Here is a 7,939-nt window from a genome sequence, read left to right as displayed (position 1 = left end):
TACGAACGTGCTTGCAACATTAAGCTAAAATTATGTACTCCATTCGATAACGGCAAGCGATTTATTTTAACCAAATGAAATGGTTCAATCTTTCCAAAGCCGCATAAGACAATCTGGATAATAGCCAAGCTCAATCATTCGTCGCTAAAAACTGAAGTATGATTTCAAAACTAATGTTTTTGAAGTCAAGGCTTGGTTGACATTAATGTCACTTAAGCTTTATAATCGATTACTGAGATTTAACTTTGGACCTCGTGATGAAAAAATACCATGGTTGTAGGCGAAATCACTTGACAGATAAAGTAATCATTCAAGACGTAATATGAAGTCGTAGAGAAGTACTTTTACGGTAATTGATAGGTCAGTGGCATTCACAACATCACTTTCACGTTTGGGATGTGGAGCCCTTTTCGAAATTATTAACATTAACAAATTACATTTATAAAGCGCATAGGTCAAAGTCTCAAAGCGCTACAGCAGATAAAAAAGTTGAAAAATGTGTTTTGAGTTTGTTTTGAACTCTGGTACTCTAGCGGAATTGCAAATGGAGTCGGGTAATGTGTTCCATTGATACGTAGCCGCCTAAAGTTTCAACTGATCGTAACGTAAATGAGCATCCTTTCTTTACAAACATCCATATATTCTGCCCCTTGGCTTACGTTACTTTAAACAACCTGTGTGTGTTACTTTAAGTATACCGGTAATCTCAGATTCTGAATTGATTTTCAGCTGAGGTAGGCGTGCGCCGTCAAGTTTTGATAGATGCCAAAGAATTCAATGCTTTAAGTATCTTGTAAAAAGATTCATGAGTATGGAAAATAGAGGCTTGTAAGAAAATTTATAAGGAAACCTTTCCCATCATAAACACCTCAAAAGAAATAAGTCCCCCTCTGAACATGTCGTCATAACATCGTAAGGTTTCATTTTGTACCAACAAAACTAACTTTGAAATAATTATATGACTGTTTACTAAGTGCTGTGTGAAAATGAGAGATTTCCATGACTTCAGGGCTGAATGAGTTCTTCTATCACATCAAAACATTTTGTGATGGAATTCTGAATGAAAAATGTTAAAAAGTGACTTTTTTGAACCCCTATCCCACTTCGATAATTATTCCAAAATTTAGCGTTTTGTTATGTCGAAAAATTGTGATATGAGATATGTTCTAAAATGACTCAACTGCTCAATTAAAGTACGCTAACTTGATTTTATCCGTTACTTTCTTGTTAATGTACCGGTCTTCAAATTGTTGTAATTTTGTAACCAAAGGTCGCATTGACACGAAATTTCCACTAATGTGGATCTTTAAATACTCTAAAAATTAAAATGTAAGAATCCCAAAGTGGACCTACAGGGTGTCCCAGAAAAATTACCGGGCGAATGAATTTGGACATAAGTCGAGAAATGGACATTAGAATCAAAAAATCTAAAATTTATCGTGTAGCCCATCTTATTCTGCATCTTATATGCTAATTTTGTTGGAATCGGTTGACCGATTGTGAAGAAATGAGCGATTACATAACGCATGCGCCAATTCACTTCATTCCAAGTTTGAAAGATAGATCATTCAACACATGCGCACTAGTTGTCAAAGGACTTCATATTTCGTTCTTTTTAAACAATCTGTTTCTTGCAAAACATTTAATTAGGTTGTGTTTACATTTGAAAACCTGCACGATATTGCAAATGAAAGCTTGCATGCAAGATGATGCTAGGTACTGGTAAATATCTTTTTTTCGTTAATGTTGATATAAACGTTCAAAAAACGTTGAATAAAGAATTATTGCATACAAAATTCCAGCTGGCTTAAAAATTTTCTCACACATTCACTGACATTAATGTTTTTGGAATATTTCCAAGCAATTGTAATGCAAATTTTAAATCTTTTAAAACTTAAACATCAATGTTGCATCGTATCAAAATCACACGTAAAGCTGTAAGCACTTGATCATTGTCATTCTTGGCTCATGTTCTTTGGAAAGTTGAAAATAACATATTTGCACAACCTAAAGAATTAAAGTTGGAAAGCTTCCAATTGCAGATATCAAAGTTTTTTTCGGACAAACTGTCATTCATCTTCAGTGAAAGCATGAATAATATAACACCGTCGGATTATAAAAAGATAATGTGGACTAAATTTAATGAGATACACAAACTTTAGGAAGCGATGAGCGAGTATGAAAAAACGCCTGTTAATCAAACTTGGAATACACTGTATTGATGCGCGCATTATGTAATCGTTAATTTCTTCACAACCAGTCAACAGAATCAAATAAAATTTTTGTATGTGGTGCGCAATAAAATAGGCTATGCGTTACATTTTAAATTTTTTGATTTTGATGTATATTTCTCGACTTACGTTCAATTTTATTTGCTCGGTAATTTTTTCTGGGACACCCTGTATACTTCAGACTAATTTTGCTTGATATCCCATCACATTATGTGACTTGCTCCACAGCGACGCTGTAAACTATGAACTGTAAAAAATTGATGTATAAGCGATAATATTAGGTACACAGTCTAGACAAAAGTGTTAGGACACATCCTCCAATACCGTCAAATGTGAAATCGCCCTGTTCCTTTTCATCAGCGTTGAATCCATCACACTGGTCAATGCCATTTCGGCAGCTGAAAACTAAAACTAAAGTAAGATGAAGAAAGTTAAACATTTACTCAAAGCTTAATTTTGCTTACCTGGGAGCTTTTGGAATGTAACACTATTCCTTGTTCACTCGTTGATGGACTGGTGAAAGATGCTTACTACTGCTGGTCAGAGACCGTCGGACCGTGTCAGGCACTGACGCAGTAGGGCGTTGTAAGCTTCAGAAAGTCTATGGCGGCCCTGGGCCCGGTTCAAGTCACTTTTATTCGTCCTGATGTGAATAGACTCCTTTACGCCCCTCCGGAACCAGTCCGTTTCTTTATCGAGGATTTAAATCCGCTCCAATCAATGTATGTCCTACTTTCTAATGGTGTCCCACAGGAGAGGTGGTTTTACTACAGTAAGTTTGCAAATCGTGTAAGACAATTAAATTTAATTCTGTCAACAAATACATGGTATTTAATCTTAATTCTTGCATAATGCTTTTTTTGTTTTGATGTTTTTTAAGTAGTCACGGAACTGTGCCAAATATCGGAGACTGATTGCTGAAGAGCTAGAGATGGACTTTGTTATTTCATCCACTTATAATGTCCCGTACTTTGATTTAAACAAGAATCATTGCTTGGCAAATACAATGTGAAGTTAGTGATTTACCTTCGGTGATAATTAGGTAGGTTAAAAGGTTATGCCCAAACCATTATGAACATGCATGAGACATTAAGCTGCATTTATATATACCTCCGTGGACAGCACAAGCGATTGATATTTAGCCAATGAACTGGCTCGATATTTCCAAAGCAGTATTAAACGATCCACAGCAGGGGTCCGCATTAAAACATATGTGGTTAGTTACTGAAGTATAATTCAGAATTCATGTTTTTGAAGCTAAGGCTTTGTTGAGAAATGTCACGTACGCTTTATAATTGATTACTGAGAGTTAACGGTGGTCTTCATGATGAAAGAAATATATCCTGGTTGTAGGTGGAATCATTTGAGAGATAAGCTCTTAATCATTCTAGTCTAGCCAGCCGGAATTTGAAATGGGAGACAAGTGCTTTTTAACAGTAAGTTATTGATATGTATTAACAACTTAGCTTTCACGTCTGCGAACTCCTTACGATTGCAGGGTCCACCTTGAAAATAAAACGAATTACTTTAAACTTATCAAATATTTTATTGTTTTTACGAACTATTAAGGGATCTATAATGAGCGTTTATTGCGTTTCGACAGTATTTTTTGGGGGACATGAGAGCACCTCAGACCTATCAAATTGCATTCTGAATACGAAGCATGTCTTTCTGATATCAAATAATTTTCATTTTTGAAAATCACAATATAATACAAATTTTATGACAAATTATAAAAATTGATATTTTTCAAAGTTTTGATATATAACAGTCCTCGAAGTAAATTATATAAATCTAATGATATATTCTTAAAGTGTATGTAGCAGGGAGGAAAAGCCGACGGTCAATTGAAAATTTTGACCTTTCATATTGAAGATATAGATTTTTTTTCCAAAAGACCTAATTTTTTTTGGTGTTTTGGGAAAGAAAATCCATATCTTCAATACGAAAGTTCAAAATTTTCAATTGATCGTCGGCATTTCATCCCACCTACATACACGTTAAGTATAAATCATCAGATTTATAAAGTTTACTTCGAGTACTGTTAAATATCAAAATATCAATTTTGAATGATTTGCCATAAAATGTGTATTAAATTGCGAATTTCAAAAAAACAAAATTATTTGATATCAGAATGACATTCTTCGTATTCAGAATGCAATTGATATGTCTGATGTGCTCTAATGTCCCAAAATAAATACTGTCCAAACGTTCATACCCCAGCCCTTAAAGACTCGCCTCTAAAAGTCTAGCAATATCAGTGCTTCGAAGCTTTCCCGCGCGAAGGTTTTAAACTGTATTGTTTCAAATGAGAAATTGATAAACAGGAAGACGCGGAGAAAATGTGAACATCATTTCGATTGTGTACTGCTGAGAGTATCCAAAAGCATCAGTGGCGTAGTCAGGATTTTTGAACCGAGGTGGCACAACTTGTAAATGTACCGACGGAAATATTTTTGCCGACGGAAGTTGGGATTTGTTGACCCAAAAATGTTTTGCATGGAAGAGCCAAAAAAAAAAAGAAGGATTATAGGCGATATACCAACATAAAAACGCAAAATTAATATGTAAAATTCAATTTCATTCACAATTTTTCTATAATTCTCCCCTTTATTCGGTCACCCTGGGTGAAAAATAGTCTATTGTTAACCCAATTGTTTTTTTCACCAACACCTTCCGTCTACCGACGGCCTTACATGAACCGACGGCCATTACCGTCCCCTGCACTCCCCCCCCCCCACTAGCTACGCCACTGAAAAGCATATCAACCGCCAAATTTGACTAAAATATTTAATTTTATTTTAACTATTATGCATTACCAGGGATTATCGGGTCGCTTTTGGTCTCATCACGAGCAGAGTATGTTAGCACACATACCCGTACACTTCTTTCAAAAAGCAAAAATCTGATTTTGAATGATAGTTTAGATTTTCTGAATTAGGAAATCACCGACAGTGCCTTTAATCCTGCTAGTTATTCATCCGGATTAAAAAACGCACGTGTTTACGCCCAAACGACTTGAGGTAATAGCAGATACCCCTTAGCGTTCATTTCAGTAATCCAATTGTTACCCCAGCACCTTCACAGGGTAGGAACAACCCTAACAATTACAATAGAGGCGAGGGCATGGAGTTGAGAGGGGGTACATTTGATGTAGCCCACCATAGGTTTCTACAGTAAAATCCATAATTTTCAATTAGCTCTGGCAAAATATTTTTTAACGAGTTATCAACCTTTTACTTATTTAGGATAAATCCGGTAAAAGTCGTATGTTTTTGGTAGTTAGCTAGTGTGATAGCCAGTTTTACTTTCAATAATTCAATAAATTGTGCAATCGGTCACACTGTTCCACGAGCACTTGGTTTTGTAAAGACTGTGTATGCAAACATTCTATTCTATTTTTGCAATAGTTTTCTTTTGGTACAGACTTGACAATTAGTATGGAGTATTTTTTCTCAAGCTTCCACGACTGGTCTGGAAGGGGTGTGCATAAACCACACGGGCTCAATATTAATTGGGTGTGCCGGGAGATGTTTCCTGTAGGTGGCTTAAAAACCTGAATGCAAATTTTAATTTGCTCTTGCAATTTTTTTAACGAGTAATCAACCTTTTAATTTAGGATAAATCAGGTAGAAGTTGTATGTTTGTTAGACGAGAATCAATTTTATACCTACTATCAGCATTTGATTCAAAGATAAAATTCTGTCGATATTGCTCAAAGAATACCAGGTCCGTGTGGTTTCACTTTAACATCACTCCTACTTGTATGCCAAAAGTTATCTTTATTACAAACATCATGTCAATGCGTCAGTCGTTTCTCTGAAAATGAGATTGCAAACCTGATATTCATGCCAATATATTATATAGTCGTAGTCATATGATACTACTTCCTTGCCTTGATTTTGATTTGATTTGTTCGGGTTTGACAACCCTGGATAACCCAAGAAAGCCTCTATTGAAGCTTATTTCCATTGGGGTCCATTTGAACACCGGGACAGGTTAGGAACAGTCAGGGGTTAACACCCTACTCTTTTCGAAACTGGCTGCGAGATACATGTACAGGTATGGCTCTCTGTACACGGGACCGACGGCTTAACGTCCCCTCCGAAGGACGGAGTACTTTCATGATTCATTTACCCAATTCTAAATGAACCATGGGGAGAGCGGAAGTCTGAATTTAATCTACAGAAGTTGCCAATCAATTTCAGACTTTTTTTCCAAGTCAATATCCCAGCAAATTGTCACCGCCGGGAATCGAACCCGGGACCTCATGCACTAAAGGCAAGTACCCTAACCATTGCGCCACGTTCTCCCATGGTGAGTAGTTATAAAAGTCATGTATTTAAAATGCCATACTCTATCATTTCATCCAGTATGGTTCGTATCCTATTGCAATCAGGATGCTTTGACTATATTTAAAAAAACTTTTTTATTAATACGCGCGTGACCCATGGGCGCGATATACCAAGACCAGCAAGCGTGACCAAATCCTCATACATTGACCACTATACACAAAAGGATAGGAACTCTGTAGATAAATATCATCAAATTTAAGTAGTAATTGAATTGCCAAATTAATGGGGAGATTCCGAATTTGTAATATGTTATCAAAACCAATATTTTTATTTGACAACGAAAAAAAATATTCAAAGACGGAAACGTTTACAATATAATCACAAAGTTGAACAAAATAGACAATTTTGCTGCACAGTAGTCTCATGTTATTTTGCCTTTGCATTCAAATGTATAGGAACACCACCCGCTATGTAGAAGGCCACTTCGAGACTTACTCGGAGGTGGTCACGTGCGTATTTATAAAAACGTATTTATAAATATATTCATACTGGTAATATAAATGAGATGTTGTTCAATCTGTCCTCTGGGGCACAACTTTCTTTGTTATCAGTGGTGTAATTTATTCCATAGAAAGGACGAGAAGATACTTGAATTTTGATACTTGAATTTCGCCCAGATAGATGAAAATAGGGATTTGTATCTGGGATTTTGTCTGTAAACACATAGAGGCTGATTACGAAAAGTCACCGCAACCGCAGCCTCGGGTGTCTCTCATTCCTGGCTCCCACGGAAAAACATGATCTCAAATTCGTCTCATGTCCATTTCAAGAAGCAGATCTGTTCTTTAAATGTAACCGATCCATATCTTTTATAGATTACTTCACTTCTTGATTACTCTCAATCCGACAGAAAGAGTTACAAGATTCAAAAGCTTACCATCTCGTTGTAACATGAGAACCCAAACCAGTCATAACATCGACACGGCGGCTTTTCTAAGCCGGATGTTGCATGTAGAGATCGGTCTGTGACTTAATGTGGTTTTCTAGTAAAATGTAACAGTAAGACCGTTATCCGAGTAGAATAGTTATATCCGTAACGTTTGGTTTCACGAGATTCTTAAGCTCTAGTTGGGTCGAATGATATTGAATTATTACTCGCTCTATTAATTGAACACCAGTCATCATTACATTTGCCGAAGCTGTGTAAAGTACAACAATGCTATACTTGAAAGTGTTTTATTACGACGTGTTTTCAAAATCAATTCTCGTCTGAATCAAATGGTTATACGCAATGTTTTCAGGTGGTGGCGGATGCGATATCGCCATTTTTGACGTCGCCATCGGATTAAAAGCAAAATTATCCTACTCTTAAACCGTTGGGGTACGACAATGTAACCCACTGTAAGTATGTTG

Source organism: Amphiura filiformis, chromosome 15, assembly GCF_039555335.1.
Source record: "Amphiura filiformis chromosome 15, Afil_fr2py, whole genome shotgun sequence".
In the NCBI taxonomy this organism is placed as follows: Eukaryota; Metazoa; Echinodermata; class Ophiuroidea; order Amphilepidida; family Amphiuridae; genus Amphiura; species Amphiura filiformis.
The sequence above is the reverse complement of the archived record's forward strand: the minus strand, read 5'-3'. Positions refer to the sequence as shown.